This window comes from Meriones unguiculatus, chromosome 4, assembly GCF_030254825.1.
Source record: "Meriones unguiculatus strain TT.TT164.6M chromosome 4, Bangor_MerUng_6.1, whole genome shotgun sequence".
Classification (NCBI taxonomy): Eukaryota; Metazoa; Chordata; class Mammalia; order Rodentia; family Muridae; genus Meriones; species Meriones unguiculatus.
The window spans coordinates 117,913,981-117,935,098 of NC_083352.1; the positions used below are offsets into that span (position 1 = coordinate 117,913,981).

Below are 21,118 nucleotides of genomic sequence, written 5' to 3' on the forward strand. Positions count from 1 at the left end.
TATTTTTTTGTCCCAATCTCTAAAGGGTCCTAGCTCTAAAGAATCCAAAGTGGCCCAAACCTGCAGCCTCACTATTTATTTCACAGGATGCAGAATCCATTTTTGTTTTATCTCTTTCCAGACAGTTGCTTTGTTTTAATGGACTGTTCTTCCGCCTGTGCATAATTCTTCTCTAAATTAAATTCTCCTCTCAGCCCAGCATAACACACACTGGGCTGTCAGCTCATTACTTTTACATCCTTCCTTGTTCTGTTTATGCAGAGGTTTAATTAACTGTGAATTGCTATGTAGGCAACAGGAAAAAGCCCACCTCCAGGTGGCTGTGTGGCACAGTCCTGAAGGATAGGCATGGCACTACGACAAAAAGCCAAGAGATGAGACCATCAAGATCTTAAACCTTTAAACTTCTACAGCTTCTAGGGGGTCATTCATTCACGAAGTATTTCTGAAGTCAGAGTTATGTGCTTGCTTTGTGCCCTGTGTAAGAGGTAGAGGCACAAGCCTTGCCGTCACAAGGCTTGCCATCACAAGGCTTGCCATCTACCAGAAGAAACAGACAGCTGTCATGGCTATCTCAGATCTCATCTCCAAAGGGATGACCAGTGAGTGGGTCAGGAACTCGGGAGTGGCTGGGCTAAACCACTCTGGGTCAGGATGTCCCATCAGCCAGGGCTGTAGGATCAGCTGGAGTAGTGGTTCCACTTCTAAGGTGGCTCAGTCGCTGTTTGTGTGGCTGGTGAGTCTGTGCCAGCTATTCAAAGGAGACACACTTCCTCCGAATGTGAGCTTTTCTGTTCGGTGGATGCCTTTCTGGCACGGCACCTGGCATCCGCAAGACAGGGATGTAATGCCGTGTTAGCTTTCCACTGCTACAATAAATCCCATGAGATATACAACATACGTTGGTTTATTTAGGCATTTTTTTTTAATTTCAGTCTATAATTGGTTAGCCTTATTGCTTTGTAGCTTCTGGTGGGGAGACGGGGTCACAGTCATAGTTTCTATGGTTTGAACATGGGTTCCTATGGTTTGAATATTGGTTTGAGCACTTGGTCCCCAGGTTGTGGTACTATTTTGGAAGGTTTAGAGTGGTTCTCAACCTGTGGGTCATGACCTCACAGGGTCACATATCAGGTATTTACATTATGATTCACAAAATTAGCAAACTTGAAGTTATCTACCTCTAAAAAAAAAGGGGAAACAAATGAGGCGATAGCTACACACTATTATCAGCATACAGACAATGGCAGTGAGTGGCAGGAAACAGGCTTCATGGCCAAGTGTATCAAGGGAGATTTCTTTATAACTGAAACAAATATAGTCCTCAAGCCTTTTGAGTGCTCAGTATCTTGACCTGTGATGGGGAAACAGCTATCAGTCTTAGCTCACAGACTAGTTGGGGCTGAGGAAATCAGAAGTCTAAAGCTTCTGTTGGTCATCTTGTTTTGTGCATTTGAGGAAACCACATCTCTTCACCTCTGAAGAACCAGTGCTTTAACCAGGGCAAATGGGAAGCCCCAGGACTGCCAGCTTCTAAGAAAGTCCTAGAGCTGTGTTGGCAGACATCAAAGTTACTGGACCCCATGGATCTACACATCTAGAGAAAAGAATCTTAGTGGTTATTCAACTTTCAGCCATGAAAACACGCTTGACTGTAAAGTACTTGTCAATCACAGAGTTCGGGATGAAGCATAAACGGTGAGAGGTTTGCTTCACTTTTGCCCCAGAAGGATGTATCCTTCACTAAATTTCAGCCCAGTTGGCATGGACAGAGTAAAAGAGTTTTGGAACTCACAGTTCTCTGAGAATAAAAAAGGAAGGCACTGCTGGATTTGTGTTGTTTGTCAGTCCTCTGTCCTGGGCGGGAAATGAAAGGCAGAATGGATTTCTGGAACTCCATCTGCTTTGTTTTTGCCAACTGCTGCACCCCCTGGGCTTCTGCTTCTTCTTCAACAAAAGAAACCACTTTGGCCATCCACAAAGCTAGAAAAAAAATGATACATAATATTTTTTTTTCAATGCAGTTTATTCAGGAACCTTGAACAATCCTCGGACCCTGGGGAAAGCCAGCCCACAGCTTAAATACCCTCTGGGTAGCCAACCCAGGCGTGCCACGTGGGCAATGCAGATAGGTCCACATACATGGAAGCAAGCCAGATCCTCAGCCTTAGCCAAATGTGGAATTGTTCGTGACAGAGAGCACTCACCATCGGGAAGGTGGAAGGCGGAAACCAGCTCCATCTTTAAGGCATAGCATTCCGCAGCTCTCTACAGTTCCCCCTTTTTGTTTTAGACGCATCAGGCAAGAGTAGAGGTCTGATCTCTGATATTAGAAATAAATTGGGACTTTGTACCGATGTTCATTTAGCTGTCATCCACCCAAAGAGCATCAAACCCGTCCGATACCTTTTTCTCAGAGGCGGGACCTGGGGCATCAACCCGCATGCAACCAGACATGCTCTTCTCTGGGTCCAAAGCAGCTGATCCTGAGTGCAGTGCTTAGCTTCGCATCCTGAGCGTAACATTTTAGCTTTTTATGGTATCCAACCATGCTTGGGGAGAATGTCCTGCTTCAATGGCTGTAAAGGCCTGAATGATCATGGCTGCATCACTCTGTTGTGAGACTCTAATCTTGCATATATACCACAGGCAAACCAAGGAGACCAACACCAGAAGGCCTGCTAACGCTCCCATGCCCGCCCATTCCTTCAGATGATTCATGGCTGCAGCAATCCATGATGATAATCCTGTGGCTAGTCCTGCGTCCACTCTGGTAGAATTTACTGTGACAATGGCCACTCTCAGCTGCTCCATTGTAGTATCGAATTCTCCAGTCCAATTACCTAAAATATAGCTCGACAGATTGTTTAGACAGATTTGCAGCACAGGAAAAATTCTCATGTTATATGCTAGTGACTCAAAGTCCAGCATATTTTCATTGGCAGCCAAGTTGAGCGAGAGGAGAACCTCCCCTATTAGTGGACTTGGGGAGTGGCATGCAAGCAGAGGGAGGAGGGAGGGTGGGATTGGGAGGGGAGGAGGGAGGGGCTTATGGGGGGATGCAGAATGAATAAAGTGTAATTGATGAAAAATTTTAAAAAAAAGGGAAAAAAATAATTTAAGAACCTTAAATGACTTTCAAAAGTGGAGGAAAACATGGAGTTAGTCAATTGGCATGGAGCATGTCTCGCCCCTGGGGGCAATGGTCTCCTGAACCTACTCAGACCTCGGACACCACCACTGCTAGTTCTAGAACTGACGCAGGATGTTCCAACGAGGGGGTTAAGGCTTCTCATAATATTTCCTATAAGCCCACACCTGTTTGTCTATATCCCCCATTTTTATTCATTATTAGCCAGATAGAGCCAAGTAATTGTGGTAATGATACTTGCTTTTTTGCCCAATGCTGGAATGCTAGTAAATTTAGGTATGCCCTGGTTACTCGCATGCCTCACTGCGTGCCTGTGCCCATTGATGCCCCTCACGCTATGACTCTCTTCAGACAGAAAAAGGATCTTGGAACTACAGCCACCATTGTTACTACCATCTCATTGGCGGCTGTTGGAGCTACCACCGGGGCATTAGCCATGAGTCATACTGGGCAGACTGCTCAGACCCTGAACAATCATTTAGCCAATGTAGCTCATGCCTTAGTTGTACATAAAGGAATTAATGCTCAACTAAAAGGAAGCTTGATGGTGTTCAATCAGAGGATTGACCTCGTGCAGGAGCAAATTGATACATAATATTTTAGAAAGGCATAAAAATGAGCAGTGATTACAGGACTTAGGAACTACAGGACTACAGGAACAAAAACTGATCATTCCTGTGAAGAAAATGAAAATAATTTCAAAATAGTCTATTCAAACATTCATGTTCTGAGTGGGATAGTGTGGTAAGCACAGTAAAACCCAGAACTATGGAGGCTGAGGCAGGAGAATTGTAAATTCAAGGCCAGTCTGATCTTAGCAAGGCCCTGTCTTAACCCAAAGTGGGATTGAAAAGATAACTCAGTGAGGAAAGTGTTTGATATGCAAACATGAAGTCCTGAGTCTGATGACCAGCACCCATATAAAAACTGAAAGTAGGCAGGACTGTCACCATAGTGCTGGGGGAGGTGACTATAAATATAAAGATCCTTGGATGTCTCTGATCAGCCTGTCTAGCCAAATTGGTGAGCTCTATACTGAGAGAGAAGCCCTGTCTCAAAATAAAACAGAAGATTCCCAATCTCAAACTTTGATCTCTACATACACACATACACACAATATTCCCTTTGAATAAACTATCTTAAATATTGATTTAATCCTAATAAAACTATTAAGGATGAACAGTAAACTATATGTATTGACATAGAAATGTATTGCTACATTTTAAAGTAAATTGGAAAGATAATAATACCATATGATATTGCTTTGGGGGAAGAAAATAAAGATACAGACTTTTGATCAAGAAATGCATGCAAGTTCATATTTTATACTTGGGCAGACAAAGAGATTATATTCCATTTTTAGCATGGGCAGAAAATGTACTAAGACCAATCATGTAGTGGTCACAAAGTCAAAAAGTTTCAAAGAGTTGATATCAGATGGACACACTTATTATAAAAATATAATTAAATTGGAAATCAAGAAACTGTCTACTAAAATGAAAATATCACTTAGTGACTTTAAAAAAGAAAATCACTCTTGAGGGATTCATGGGATACAGAGGAACTCACACTGGAAATTAAAAAATATTTAGAATGAAGAAGCAATGAAAATACTGCCTACTAATCTTGTAGGCTAGAGCTAAAGTAAACTATCACACACAAAAAAAAAAGCATTGCCTTAACTCATCAACGAAACATAGCTTCTGCAATAACAATTAATGAAAATAGGCCATGAATTTGAAGAAGAGTAGGGAGAGGCTTTATGAGAAGGTTTGGAGGGAGGAAAGGGAAGGAAGAAATGTTGTAATTAAATTACAATCTCAGAAATAAGCAAAAACAAAGAAATATAGCTTAGTCTGAGCTATCCCTCAATACTCTTTTTAATTCCTATGGTTGGAAAAAAAAAAAAAAAAGACCTGTGGTTTCCAGTGATAACTAAGAAAACCTTTGCCAGACTCTCCTGCAGTTTTATGTGTAGGGCTGAGATTCTTGCCAATGGGCTACAAACAGAAATGAACCTCCGTCTTTAACCTATCCCCCAACATCCCTTCTCTGTATCGCTCAGCTTCCTGCTTATCAGAATGCAGACTTGGCGGTGATAGGTTAACTGGAGTACAACAAATAATTTGTCTAGTTTTTAACCCAGGTTTCTGACAAGAATATTCTAAAACTCTGGGACTCTCCTGGGTGATGGGCATGTCTCTGTTATGCTAATGAGGTAAATCATGATGAGAACCTAGACAGTTTTAAGGTAGGACTGCTCACCAGAAAGAGTAACCCGGTGATTAGAGATCTAGGACTTTCCGCCAGTCAATCCCTGGAGAAAGACGAGCAGGTTGGACACTGTGTTCAGTCTTGTGGACAGTGACTTAATCAACAATGCCTCTGTAATGAAACCTCAACAAAAACTACAAAGCATGGCTCAAAGCTGATGCCTGGTTGCTCTCTCCGCTGATGTGCTAAATGCCCAACTTACCCTGACTCTTCAGACACAGGGGTGACCTCCCCCTTCTTCTCACACACTCATTGTTCACTCTTGGTCTCTCACTGCTCTCTTTCCTTCTCCTCTCTCCTTCTCTCTTTTTCCTTTTTCACTTTGTACTAAAACTTCAATGAAAAATTTACAGCCATATCTAACGGAAACAGTGAAAGTCATAAAACCAGCACAGCTGCTTGACAAAGAGCCAACAAAGATGAGCCGTATGATAAGATCGCTGTTGTGCCATCCTTCACTTTTGGCCTTGATCTCCAAGTATTGTATGCTTGGGAGTAGGGAGCTTTTAACATTTTTCCAGCATGGAATATTGGATTGATGGGAAATTTCTTATGAATGATTTATGCCTTCTCCCAGGAGTACTGCTTCTAAGCTTCCCTAGAAAAGTCCTGAGCATACTACCTCTCCCATTTTTAGGGAGATATCCTTATCTAGCCCTACTTGAAGGGCTGTGACTGGAGGTTGTGACTCAAATAAAGCCTTCTTATGAGGCTCTGACTCCAAGATACTCTTGGAACATCTGCCCCCGCACTTAACTCAGGAACAAGATATTCTGAACAAAATAACTTAAAAAGGTCAACAAGATTTCAGTAGGTTAGATGAGTTGAGAGCAGATCAGGTTAAAAGTGCCTTCCACCTATACACTCAGGTGATTACAAGCATGTTGTATGTGACTGGGGATGCAGATGGTAGGCTCCTCTAGGAAAAGATATAGCAACAAAGTCAGATTGGCTGGAGTTATCTCTGCCCTCCGCTGAGACTTAAACGGATGGATGAAGAATGGTGTGAATAAATGGTAAAAGAATGAAGTACTAAGACCCTCCCTTTCTTAGAAAAGTTAGTTCATGCAGGATCACTGTGGTGTCATATGACCAAGGAACAAAACAATACCATGATTGGACATGTAAATAAATTCTACAAATATATAAAATAGTTACATTGTATTGTGGCAGAAATTGAATAATAACTGCAGCAGCTTTGGCCTGAAGATTTTTCTTGGGCCTAATGACAATTAGCACTCTGACCATTTAAAGTTGATAATACACTGCTTAGGATATGTCAATCCATCCAGGCTGGCTGGGAGATTCTCTTTCTGTCTAATGACCTTGAAACCATAAGAGCTACCGGCCTGAGAATGGGCTGTCATGCTTTGGCAAAATATGCCTCAAGATTCTTAAAAGTTGACCTGTGGGATTGATGAGGAAAAATGATTGTAAAAGATAATTCTGTTCCATCAGTTTACTAATGATGCCAAACTTTTGACCAAGAGGAGTTAAAACATGTCCAGAGACAAAAATGATGTGATCTATGTTTTGGAACAACATGAATTTATCTCTGCTTACTGAGCTCTGTATAAATAAAGAAATGTTCTGACTGCCAGTCTATCAGACTGCAAAATTCCTCTGACCCCATGCTTGACTCACTCCTCTCTTGCCAACTTCTTATCTCCTCTGTGGGACCTGGCCATTGCTGGGGCTGATGCCAACAGTTTAGCTCTTGGGCTGGAGAGTTGGATCAATGATTAAGAGCACTTGCCATTCATGCAGAAAACCTGGTTTCAATTCCCAGCACCCATACAGTGGCTCACAACCACCTGTAACTCCAGTCCCAAGGTCTTCTGAACTTTGTGGACACCAGGCACAAACAAGGTATATATATACAAACATCCAGCAAAACACTCAGACACATAAGGTAATAAACTAAATATTTTCTGTTAGGTTTAGCTCTTTCAGTGCGTTCTGTAAAGCATTTTAGTAAATTATAAACTCCCAGTCAGGTTGCCAGTGGTTAGAAGCGGCCTGGGGACTCCTATGTAGCTGGTGTCTGAAGCAAGGAAAGTGAACCCTTCACTTGTGTAACTTGTGTAATAGTAACACTGGGTGTTAAGCATTAGGTAGTATTGCAGTACACACGGTCAGAGTAGAAACTAAATAAAAGCTGACCGTTCTGGTTCAACCAGAGTTGAAGGTTCTGCCAAGATGGAGGACTTGTAGAGCTGAAATTAGAAAATCATGTACAATCCAGAACAAAGCAGGTTCCATAGTTACTGCTTCAAAAGTCATAAGGGGAAGGGTGAGGCTTTTTAAAGACTGGAACAAAAATACCAAAAGATAAAGAGCGTCTAAGGGGATGAAGTAGACCATCATTCCAGGAAACCCAAACCACCCACTTCTACCAGAGATAACTATTTCACAGAAGAAATCAACTTTCTTATCAAAGTTACCATTTCTGCTAAACACAGACAAACTAAAATGTGGTGCTGAAAACAACAGGCAAGCATGCATGTGCTGTTAAAATATTGGCCGGGTGAAAGGCAGAGTTAACTTCAGCTACTGCGGGTTGAAAGTTTGATGAGGTTAGGAAGATGGTTTAGTAGGTAGGAGTATTTGCTGCAAACACATGAACCAAATCTTTGGTACTCATGTAAAAAGCCAGGCATGAACACACATGTGCCTGCAGCTCCGGTGCTAGTGAGAGGTAGTATGCAGCAGCAGAGTTAGAGCTGGTGGCCTCCAACTTAACTACGCGTCCAACCTAGCCCCAGGTTCATTGAGAGATTATGTCTCAAGAGAATAGGATGGAAAATGATATAGCAGGATCCTGATGTCCTCTTCTGGCCTCCATATACACAAGGGCATGCACACTGGCACAGATCATGGAAATGAACTGAAAAATAGTTAGTAACCTTGTTATACAATGATGAAACATCTAGCCAAACCATAATATTCTACCTTGAAAAGAAGAACACGTCTGGGGTTCATGTGCTAGGGGATGGGTATGTGTAGGTGAGAGAAAATGTTATTGTTTCCTATAGCTTTCAGAAAATCCTAAAGAAGATATCCAAATTCAGGTGCCTGGAAGATATGTGTTAGGTAAATAAGCCACATATAGATGGACAAATATAGCATGATCTTTCTCAAATGTAGAATAATAAAAGCTGAAATTTAAATAATAAAAGAAATAACAAAAAGAGACTAGAACAGTAGTGAGCATAGTCTGGATAGAGTAAAGGGATTGTAGAGATGTTAGTCAATGATCTAAAGTGCAGCAAGATAGAAGTAATCAGTTCAAGAGGTCTATACTAAAACTGTATGGCTATAGTTAATAACAACGTACTGTATTATTTTGATTTACTGATAGAGATTTTAACTATTCTTACCAAACCCTGAAAAAAATGAAGTCTTGGGTATGCTAATTAGCTTGATTTAGTCATTGCACACTGTGGACGAATATCAGAATACCACAAAGACACATAATTTCCCATTTCTCAATTAAAAATATTTTCAGAGAAACTGTTTTAAAACAAAATAGCCATCTAAGCTGACCAAGAATCTCGTCATTTGGTCCTCGTCAGGGCTGAAAAGACCGGATGGTTCTACAAACCCCAAAATGAAGCTGTTAAGAAAGAAGTACCAAACTTGGCAGGAGATAATGGCATGGCCTCAAACTTTTGTCAATATCTTTTAGCCTTGTTCTTGCCAGTAAGTTGGAGCCAACCTGGAGAGGAAGATTCACTTAATGAAATTGTTTTCCCAAGCATGTCTTTGTTTCTGACGCAACTAGTTAGCTGCCACTAAGCCAAAAGACAGGCTAATGGATTAGGCCCCTAGTGAATGCTGAGAAGGCATGTCAATCTCTTTCTAATCAAGAGAGATGGCTGCTGAGTTTTCACTCTGAGTTGACTAGACTTGGACCAGCAAGATTGGGCTCTAAAAGGTCTTTCCTCACAGGAGAATCTACTCTGTCAATCCCACGTTGGGTGTGAGACGGACCATAAGGAACACCAGAAAGGTAACATCCTTAAGACCTCAAGGATGATAGAGGGGAAAGTTTCTCCAGCAAAGAGAAGCAGAAGCTGCCGGATGCTATGGGATGTAGCCAGCGGCACCACTGCCCATCCTGCCTCACCTCCCCATCGTGCAAATAGAAAAGCCACCACTGTAACTGGCCCTGCTCCATCCTTGTGAGTTGCGTATATGAGAGGCAGGTATTTACCCGTTAACAGACTTAGTCACTGAAGCACGGAACCCACACCTAGAATGGGTGGAGAGGGTAGTGCACCATCCAGCAGATCCTAGGTTTGAAACTAGGTTTCGGTGAGTGCAATAAATTTTAGAGCTCTCTCTTTTGGTAGACAGGCAGTCGGGTGTTGAAGGGGTGCACTGTGACGAGACTGCTGGAAGTCCATGGATCCACTGTCCTTTTCCTTCCCTACTCATAGAACCCTTAACTTCAAGCTGAGACATATGACTTCTGAGGATAAAAACGCAAATGTTATTCTCTCCCGTGTGGTTGTAAGTTCTTGCCAATGGGATAAAAGGAGAGGTGATGCATGAAAGTTCTGGGTCATGTCTCCAAAGGAGGGAAGCTCTTCTTATCTCCTTCATCCTTCACACTGACTGGGACACAGGCACAAAGATCAATTGTCCTACACCAGGCAGGTGAGAACAAGGCTCTATAAACAAGAAAATAGAAAGATATACAGCCTCTATGGCTTTTATATGGTACCGCCATCATTACAGCCCTGGGTTTCCTAGCATCTAAATTTTCATGTATGAGAAAAAGCAAACTTTCATCTTATTTTAAGATACCATTATTTGTGATCGATGTTACATGTAGCCAACCCTATGGGACTAAGCAATGCCAGAAATACTAGAAATAAAGAAATTATACATTCACCTTTAAAGCTAGAAAGAAAACGGGAAAAATAGAAATTGGGAACTGAAAATAAGAGGTTAAAGCTTGAAATATGAAAAAGTTTTGACAAGAAGGTTTTGGCAAAACTTAACAAGAGTTTTAAACAAAGGACAATCAGGTTCTCTAAAAGGACTAATTATGCAGACAAACTTTCTCTAAAATTTTTATCAAGAAAAAGAGATAAGACATAAATAATATTCTCATTAGAGCATAATTAAAATACAGCGAAAGTTTGTTCTTTAGTCAGGAGAGACTGTTGCAGACAACTTTATGTTGACATAAAACACAATTACAAGGAGAACTTTTCTGCAAAATATAAATTACCAAACTGGAAGGGAAAAAAAAGAACATAAATTATGAAATATAAAATTGACATAAGAGAAAAAATAAAAAATTTAAATATGTCAACAACTAGATTTAATTGAGTCCTCTGTCAAACTTTTCCTACAGCTCCCTCCCCATGAAAAATACACACTAGCTGAGACAGTTTTACAATCAAGTTTTACCAAATATTAGGGGATCCAACTGTTTCTTTAATGTACAGTTATGTTTAAGGAAAGGAGAAATGAGGTGGCCCAGTTTAATCAAGACAAGTAAAAACTGATTCTTTTTGAACACTGATTCTTAAGGGCAGGGTATGGATATCTTAACCAGCTTTACTATGGAATCAATTAACACTGAGTCTTAAATCCAGGTGTGGATATTTAACGAGGTTTACCATAGTAACAACCCCCAAATCTTGTCACATTAAAAAAAAAATACTCTTCATTCATGTTATATGTAGGCTGCATTTCAGCTGAGGCTCTGAACCCGGTCCAGCCATGTTCCCCATAATTCTATAGTCCACTGACTAAGGTAGAGAAACAGCCATTGTGTGAAGTGTAGCCATTATTAGGGCAGGCAGAAGTAACCAGAGATACAGTTAAACTGTCACAATGCTGCCTAAAACCGCTATTTGGGATTGACACACTGACTCTCATACATAAAGATCAAGTAAACTATGCGACTGAACTTGACAAAGGAACACAGAAGTAGACTCCAGTTTCAGGAAGGCAGTACATGTAACTGAAAAAAAAATACGCTCTTACTGCAGGGAAGACAAATAACTACAAGCAATTACACACCCTTCAACAGGTAGTTTAAAATATATAGACCAATTTCACTTATAAATATTAATGCAGACATCCAAAACACAGGAGTCCACTAAATAGAATTTTTGTGTATAGGTGTAAGGAGAGCAAGAGCGTATGAATGTGTGTTTGCATGTGTGAGATCACGCGTGTGCAGGTACACACGTATATGTAGCGGACAGAGGTTGACATCAGATTTCTTTTCCTCAGTCATCTCCATTTTATATACTTAAGCAGGCTCTCTCACTTGAACCGAGAACCCACTGGGTTGGCCAGTCTAACCACGCAGCTTACTCTGAGAAATCCCCTGCCTCTGTGCCCTGGATGCTGGGAACACAAATCACCACACCTGCCCGTCATTTAAATGGGTCCTGGGCTTCTGAACTCACATCTTCAGATTTGCTAAGCAAGAACTTCGCCCACAGAGCCATCTCCCTAGCCCTGAATACAAATTCTCCCCATGGATACGAATTTTTAAATTAGAAAATATAGTCAAGTAGGATTTATGCCAAGAATTTATGCAAGGAGGGTAAAAGTCAGAAAATTTAGCACTGTGCAACACTGCACTGACATATTAAAAGGTGAAAATTTATTATCGCAGTAACTGAAGAAAAACATTCAGTAAAATTCAAGAGCCATTTCTACAACTTCAGCAAGAAATGTGTTTTTAGCCTAAAAATGGAGCATAAAGTATAATAAACATAATATAGGTTCTCCTCAACTTATACTGTGGCGAAAGTACTGGAACACATACCGTCTAGTCGAAATTACAAGTAAGGTTCCCGTTGTTCTCATGTTGTTTTTGCAGGTCATAAAGTTAAAAGTCAGAAACTGTGAGTCAGAGCATCCTAATTTAGGAACTGTCAATAGTCTTTGGTTAAAACCCCATAAATCTTGGATCAGAAATAACACACAGGTGCGCAGTGACCGCCCCTACTCTCCTGAGGCTGCAGTGAGATCAGTAAGGAAAAAATAATATGAGGTACAAGGATTGGAAAGTTAACAGGGCAATTTGTCATTATTTGCTTAGAATATGATTGCTACTCTGAAATCCCAGAGAATCTAAAAACCACTGGATACGATTAAAATTATGATTGAATTTATAGAACTAATTTCAGTATTTTTTAAAATCTCAGCAGCTATTTGTAGAGTGAAAATAAGCCAATTAGAATATAGAGAATCTTCAAAACTATTTTCATTATCAGAAAAAAAAAAGACATCTGTGACTAAAGCTGAAAGTAAAGGTTAACAAATAAAACCTTCATGAAGAAATTTGAAAAAACCTTATTCACACACTTCTGGGGGAACCGAAGAAAAGTAAGTTACACTATGGATGGGAAGTTTATGCTAATTCTTCAGAAATCAACTACTAAATTCTCTACGGTTTCATCCAAAAGGCAAATGGAACTTTTCATGCCGGTTATTCTAGTTCCAAAAGTCACCTGTTCTGGAGTTAAAAAAGAAAAAAAATCTAAGAATATTTAAGACAGTTCTGAAAAAGACAAACTGGTAATAACAGATGCTACACTTGATCTTAGCCAAAGGGCCAAGAAGCGACTCTTCCGAGGCCTGGGCATGACCCTGAGCTACCTCTTTTGGGAGCCTGCCACCATCAACTACCCATTTGAGAAGGACCTGCTGAGTCCACGCCTCCGTGGGAGCATGCAGTGCGCCGCTATCCGTGTGGGGAGGAACGCTACATCGCCTGCGAGCTCTGTGAGCCGTTACCATCCCGGCTGAGCCAAGAGCCGATGGCAGCCGCCGGGATACAAGCTATGACATCGACATGATCAAGTGCGGTTCCTGCCAGGAGGCCTGCCCTGGTGTGCCGTGGTGGAGGGCCCCAGCTCTGAGTTCTCCCCTTCTCCCCTGAGACCCACGTGGAATTGCTGTACAACAAAAAGTTACTCAGCGCAAGTGAGAAATGGGAGACAGAGATTCCAGGTTGTACCTGTACCTGTGACCTGGCCAGCTGGCTCAGCCTTGTGGTCCCTGTGGCCCATGAAGAAAGTACGATTCTAAAAAAAAAAGGGGGGGGGAGATATTCTTAACTGTAGTCACTGGGTAAATACGGTCTTGTCCCAGGAATAAAATCATACCCCTGCCATAGAATAGAGGGCCCAGAAGTAAATCTACCTTAGCTTTGTTATTTTATTTTTTAAATGTGTACATGTGGGCATCTGCATAGGTGAGTACGTGTGTGTGTTTGTGGGGGGTGCCATCTGTGTGCGTGGGTAGCATGTCAGAACCCCTGGAGCTGCAGTAACGGATAGCTGTGCGTCATTTGACATGGGTTTTAGGAACTGAACGTATATCCTCTAGAGCAGCGAGTGCTTTTCATTTGCTGAGCGGTCGCTCCAGCCCTGTAAACCACCTTAAAAATCAATGCGGTGAATGAGAACACTATGCATCTACTCAGTCATTCAAAATTTGGGGAACAGTTTGCTCTCCATACATAAAAGTTAGGATTATACCCATGACTTTTTCCACATATGATTTATGAACCAGAGACTTAAATGTGAGAAAAAAATTTTCAAGAAAACATACACTTCACTTTGTGCCTTGAGACATTACAAAACCCAAGCCACTGAGGAAAGACTGACAAACTAAATTTTAAAACTATAAAATTCTAAAGAGCTGGGCGGTTGATGGCACATGCGTTTAACCTCAGCACTCAGGAGGCAGAAGCAGATGGGTCTCTGTGAGTTCAAGGCCAGCCTGGTCTACAGAGCTAATTCCAGAAAAGCCAGGGCTACACAGAGAAATCCTGTCGGGAAAAAAAAAGCAAAAACAACAGCAACAATAAAAAATTAAATTAAAATAAAATAAAAACCAACCACCGTAAAACATGGTGTAAGCAAAGATACAGGACCAAGGAGGGAACTGTCTTTTATCTACCTGCACGCAAACAGCAAGAGCCAGCTGTGTAAAGAGCCCCTACAAATCAACACAAGATACAGATTCCTTAATCAAAAGTTACAGAGACATTGGCTCGAACTTGCAGGCGCTGGTTTTCCCCAAGCTGTTTCTCACTCTGGTACCTTTCTACTCCAGCACAGTGAAGTCCAATTTGTTAACAGCTGATAAATGCCCATGCCGATCGGAACTGGACAGAGAGGTGTGTGATAACACCGGAAACGCAGTAGCTTGTTATTAGAGGGTAGGGCGAGTTAGAACGATCAGATACAGGGAACAAGGAAGTAGGGAGCTCAGCACTGGCCGAATGAATCAACAAGTGACCTCGGGGAGAGAGGGGATGCCTGACAAACGAATGTGATGAGCAAAAGGTAATTGGGGTGCTGTCAACCTGACACACACTGGAATGGACTGGGAAGGGGATCCCAGCGAGGGACTTTCTGCAGTAGGTTGTCCTGCCAAGAGCCAGCAAGCAAGCCAGCACCTACACACTTTTTTCTCTCCGTTCTTCACCATGGGTGTGATGTGACTACATGTGTGAAGTTCCCACCTTGTCTTCCCAGTAACGATGGACTGCAATCTGGAATGATGAACATCCACCCTATAACTTTTTATAAAATTTTCATTTTTTTTTACCACTATGACATAAATAGCAGGGCTTCTTCTGAGAAATATTTAACTTGCATCTACCAGGTGTGAGAGTTTGTGCTAGGAAGTGTGCGAAGCATCTGTTTACAGTATTAGAAACACCTAAGTTGATTTTTTTTTTTTGTCCTGGTATTTTATTGCTATAACAGAAACAAAACTAGAAGAGGTACTGACCCAGGATGGGGAAGTGGACTTAGCAACTGTACCATAAAGAGAAATTCTGGGGCTTGGGAAAGTCAGATGTGAGATGTTGCTGCCAACCATGCTAAAACCCCCTTGAGCCACAGTATTAGTAGGACTGTGGGCACAGAGAGGAAGGGTAGAGCAACTACATTCTCAACACTGGAAAAGGGTTTTCCATACAAGAGAAATAAGATGAACCCAGAGAATCTCAGTTATACACATTATAATCAACTTTTCAGAAGTTAGAAACAAAGAGAAATGGCAACCTCTTCCAAGCACCCACCGTGAGGCGAGCATAAGAGGAAAACTGATTTCACTGTCTATGAAAGGCTAAAGCTGAGCATGTGTAAGCCCTGCCACAGTTCTTCAAAGTTCTGGGTAATAATCAAGATGAACTGCCTCTACCTTTACAGGTTTGGGGTCCAGTACAAGTGGGAAGATAGAAAGTTCAACTTCATTAGGATTTGTGCCACTTCATGAACAAGAAATTGGGAAGAGCTGTGAGACCACAAGGAAGGTGTGAGATGAGCCCACTTCCACATGCTGCTGTGTTCTGTTTTGCTGTAGTAACAGTCTTCAGATTTCACTTGCTTACAATAGGGCCGCAGGAAGCTCCCTTGTAATTTTTTTTTTCTGCTGCTGTAACTAAATGCCTGACAAGTAAGGAAAGGAGGCTTCATCTTGACTCAAAATCTGTGACAATTGTGGTGAAAAAGTCACGGTGGCAGGAGCATAAGGCCTGTGCTTGGATTGTGTGCACAGTCAGGAAACAGAGAGGTGAATGCTGGTACTCATTTTGTGAGTAGCACATCCCATTGTCACTAGTTCAATCTAGAAACTTTATCATAGGCATGTAAGGAGAAAGGGGACTCTGAGAGGCAAGAAAGAGATCTAAAGCGGAAAGAAGGTGGGAAGCAAGAGAAGCTGATGGAAAATACATTACATAAAAGCAGGGACCAGGAGGAAGAGGGCTAGCAAGAGGCTGGGAGGGGAGAGGGGAAAAGTGGTATGGGAAATAATAACAAAGTATAGTGATGTGTGTGTATGAAAATGTCACAATGAAACCCATTACTCTGTAAGCTAGCAAAAACATTATAATAATAAGGATAGGAGCTGTGCAATGAATGAATTCCTGAATCAGACTTGTAATAGTTCAGGAAACGTGAGAATTGATAAACGGGATTGCATCAATGTATTTTGAAGAAAAACAGAGTGTAGAAACATCATAGAGAAGGAGAAAAAAAAATCTTTGCTAGTTATACATCTGCCAGGGGACTAAATTTTAGAATATAAAGAATTCTAAAAATCAAACAAAAAAAATCACCCAATCAATAATGGGCAAATGAACTGAAAAGACAATTCTCAAAAGAAAAGCTATAAACGGCTAGGACGTTTGTAAAGAAATGTTCAACATCCTTAGCTTTCAAGAAAATACAAATCAAATAAATTGAGATTCCAACTCACTCTAGTCAGAACTGTTATCATCAAGAAAGTGACCACCACAACAAAATAGCAAATGCTGACAGGGATGCAAAAGGATGAAGAAGCCCTCAGGCACTGCTGGGGGACCCTGAATTAGCTCAGCCACCATGAAAGTCAGAGCAGTGTTCGCTCCGGTGACCATAAACCAAACTACCATTTGACGCATAGGAATCCAAGTCAGCGCACCTGGGAGATACCTGTGTGCTCACATCTACCAAGTCGTGAAATCAGCCAAGGTTTCCCTCAACACATGAGCAGGTGAGGAAAATACGATGGATACAGACAACAAGGTTTTATTTAGCCACAAAAGCGAATGAAGTCATATCACCGCAGGAAACTGGGAAGAAGTGAAATGAGCCACTTTGTCAGAATGATAAGTATCGTATGTCTTCTCTCACGTGTGGAATCTAGGGGCTTGGGGAGGACATGCAAAGAGGAAGGGAAGTATTATGGGAAGAGGCAGATCCAGTGGGGGTGATAGGAAAAGATAACGGGAGCATGAATATACATCATGAAAAGTTACAATGAAACCTAATATTGCATAAAACTGATACATGTGGATAAAAGTAACAGAAAAAATAAAATTAAAAAATTTTAAATTACAATACATATAGGATCACACAGTAGGATTATATAAAGAAAAGAATGTTAACAGCTGCCGCATGAACCAATACAGAGGGTGTGGACAGTCAGATGCAAAAACTGAGTGCTGTAAGGTGCCACTTATGTGAAGCTTGAAAAGGGCAATAATAATAATTAGTGGTGACCAGTGCTGAGCAGTAACTCTTGAGATCACACACACACACACATACACACACACCTCACTCTCTCACCACATGTACACACAAAGGAAATATGAAGGAGCCTTAGGAACTTGGAGGTATATAATTATACTTAAATGACCACATCCTTAAAATATGCCTAATGTATTGCATGTTCCTAACACCTTAACAAAAAAGAAAAAAAATGAAATAGGGGAACAAAGCGAAGGAAGGAGGGAATAATGAAGGCAGGGAGGGCTAGAGAGAGGAAGAGAAAAAACAAGGAGAAATGAATTCGGCCGTGGTCCTCCAACTTCAAAGGCACAGCCATTCAATAAAAGCTTCCCAGAAAATGTTATTACCACAGAACGCAGACCCAATTAGAGAAACAGATTCCAGACACAGGAACTCCTCAGCATGAAGACCTGAGACCAGAGAAGTCACACTGTAGTCAAGATGCTAAGACATTAACTAGAGAGCTAGCACACCAGCTGTTACTAGAGTCCTGAGGACCACAACGGCCAAGAGGATGCTGTAAACCTTGAGGGGTGAATTAACAGTTTGGTCCTTAATGCAAAATGTACTGAGACTCTCTTGAATGGTTCTGAACTAGAAAACAGCCTTTTCATGTATTCATTTTGTAGAGCTCTCTTTGCTAATAGCTAAAATAAAGGGCAAAAGCCAAAATGCAAGAAGGGACAGCAGCTAGGAGAGAACCATATGGTTTTGAGTGTCCACTGTATCCTGTTCTAAGGCTGTGCTATATCTCTTTCCTGTTCTCTACGGCTTCAGAAGCCTGTTCAGCCCATATCAGGCACAACCCGTTAGAGGTAATGCTGGACACAGTCCTGCAGGCATAGGTCATCACATGTCGGTGGATGGATGCCTCAGCTTCTTGAGCTCTAATGGGATAATCGAGGCAGAGGGTGGCAGTTCTGATGCAAAGTGTTACTGTGTGGAGAGATGAGTAGAGGAGCTCAGGCCAGTGCTAATAAACAAAGTCATATTGGGGTGTCCCCACCTCTCTATATATACCCTGGTTAGAAAACACAAAATCACCAGTTATAGCCAGAGCTGAGTAGAAATTAGATAATTGTCCTGCAAAGACTCTATAAAGAGCCAAACCTCCAGATTGGACCAGCCATCCTCCAAGGCATTAAGATGCTACAAATCCTATGAACTACATACAGCATTTCACTTGTTTCCTTTGCAGCTAACTCTTTTTATTAGCTCTTTTATTTTATAATCATATTCCCTCCTTCCCTTTCCTCCTCAAAACTTTCCTGTATACTCCCATGATCTTTATCAAATACATGGCCTCTATTCTTCTGGATATATAGTTTCTAATGATGCTTGCCACAACACACAAAATGTGATCTGGGCTCTCTGCCCAAAATACACCTATCACTCCTATCTGTGTTAATAACTCTATTTTTGTCATCAACACTCCTATCTGTCTTAATAACTCTATTTTTTTGTCATCAAGACTTGTCAAGGGCCTGTTTTAATGATCTTTTGCTATATTTGTCAATCCCCATGAGACTATGAACTCTTCTATGTAGAAGATCATGTCTTTGATTGTTAATTTTACTTGTCAACTTGACTAAGCTAAGAGATGCCCAGATAGCTGGCAAATATAACTTCTTGGTATAGTATATAGGTGTTTCTGGAAGACATGAGGACTTGAATCAGTAAATAGAATATAGTAAAAATTCCTTTATAAATATGGGCAGGAATCATCCAATTCATTGAAGGTCTGGATTGAACAGAAAAGAAAGACAGGCAAATCTGCTCTTGGCACTTGTAGCGATTTGAATAAAAAATGGTCCCCATAGCGTCCAAGGGAGTGGCACAATTAGGAGGTATGGCCTTGCTGAAGTATGTGTAGCATTGTTGGAAAAAGTATGTCACTAGGGGTGGGCTTTGAGGTCTCAGAAACTCAAGCCAGGCCAGTGGCTCACAGTCTTTTCCTGCTGCCTGTGTACCCAAATGTAGACCTCTCAACTCCTTCTCCAGCACCACGTCTGCCTGCATGCTGCCATGCTTCCCACCATGACAATAATAGACTAAACCTATGAACTATAAGACAGCCAGCCACAATTAGATGTTTTGTTTTGTTTTGTTTTTTAATAAAGTTGCCATGGGCATGGTGCCTCTTCACAGCAATAAAACTCCAACTAAGACACCACTAGAGCTGGGGCATTGATTTTGTGCTGTTGTTAGATTCCTGGTTGCTGGGTCTTCACACTCATACTGTGATTTGCATTGTTGGCCCCAGTCTACATGTCTAAGGTCATGGACTGGAACTACACCACCTCCACATGCAGGTGACAGCCCGTGGGACGTAGCCTCCACAATCTTATGAACCTCTACATCTCAAGAAATCTCTTTCTATGTATCTGCATGTGCGGTTTGTTCTGTTGCTCTGTAAACTCTACTGCAGTGTTTCACTTGGAATTTTTCATTTCCAAGAACCCAGTACGTAGCCAGATGCTATATGTGGGTGAGCAGGTGTTTGGATGAGAGAACAGAATGGTGAAGAGGTGGGAGGAGGGGCTTGTGGAGAGATGGCTTAGTGGGTAAGACCCTTGCACACAAAAATGATTACTGAGTTCAACCCCAGGCCCTACAAAGGGGCAGGGAATCCTCCCAAGAGTTGTTTCTGACCTCCGCATTCAGTGTGGCATATACACACCTTCACTCCCACATAGTAATTAATTATCTAGAGCTGTGGATTAGGAATCAGGGTTACACAAAAAAATCGTTACATGTGAGCTGTGAGGACCTCACAAAGTCTAAGAATAGGGAGGGCTCCAGGCTCACAGTCAGAGATACCTTGCTACACCATAGCTCGTATTTGACTTCTGCCCAGTCATGCTCCTTTGCTCTATTCTTTACTGTGTTTGATCCCAAAGGCGTTCTCCAATAAATCTCCTGCGTGTTAATCTCTACCTTGGAATCTATTTTTCTTGGGATCCCCAGCAGCAGCAAACAATGTCAGCCATAAGTAACTAAGTAAAAGTTGATTGCCTCCTTGAACAAAACTGATCCTCAGCTCCTTTGGAATCTCTCTCAAGAGCCACTAAGAATGTGCCTCGGATTGTCCAATCAGAGCCCAAGGCCATTCATCCACCAACACTGATGACTTGTAGGTAGAAGCTTACATCTGGTACACTAACTCCTCACACACTTCCAAGTTGTTCTTGGTGTGGGCTAAGTGAGCTTCTGGAACATTGGGGAGAAAAAAGAGGGAAAAAAAAGAGAGAGAGATGTCGCAGCATAGTGGACAGATGGCACCATCCACCCTAGAGGCTCTGAAATCAGGTAGGATGAAGAGATGCAGCACAGGCTAGCCCAAAAATCTACCACACTTACCAGCTCTGTTTCTTTCTGGTGAGGTGTATCTATCAAAAACGACTAGTTATTTGCCTCTCAGTAACTCCTAGAATCTGATTCGCAGATTCTGTGAATTCATTTCTTCTTTTAAAATAATAATTTAAAAAATGTGAATTAGAACTGAGCCCTAGAAATGTGGGTTTTTTTTTTTTTAATATTCAGCATCTCAGTGGGAAATGCAGGTTTGAGTTTATCTGACTGACAGCTCCTGGTGACAGCAACAAACTGAGACGCCTCCATTGCCCAACAGATGCTCTGA

At 41.5% G+C, this 21,118-nt stretch overlaps 1 pseudogene; it reads right to left on the bottom strand.

Moving 5' to 3' along the window:
• Positions 1–12,852: 12,852 nt before the first annotated feature.
• On the bottom strand, positions 12,853–13,031 carry LOC132653870 (U2 spliceosomal RNA; annotated as a pseudogene).
• Between the last annotated feature and the right edge of the window lie 8,087 nt (positions 13,032–21,118).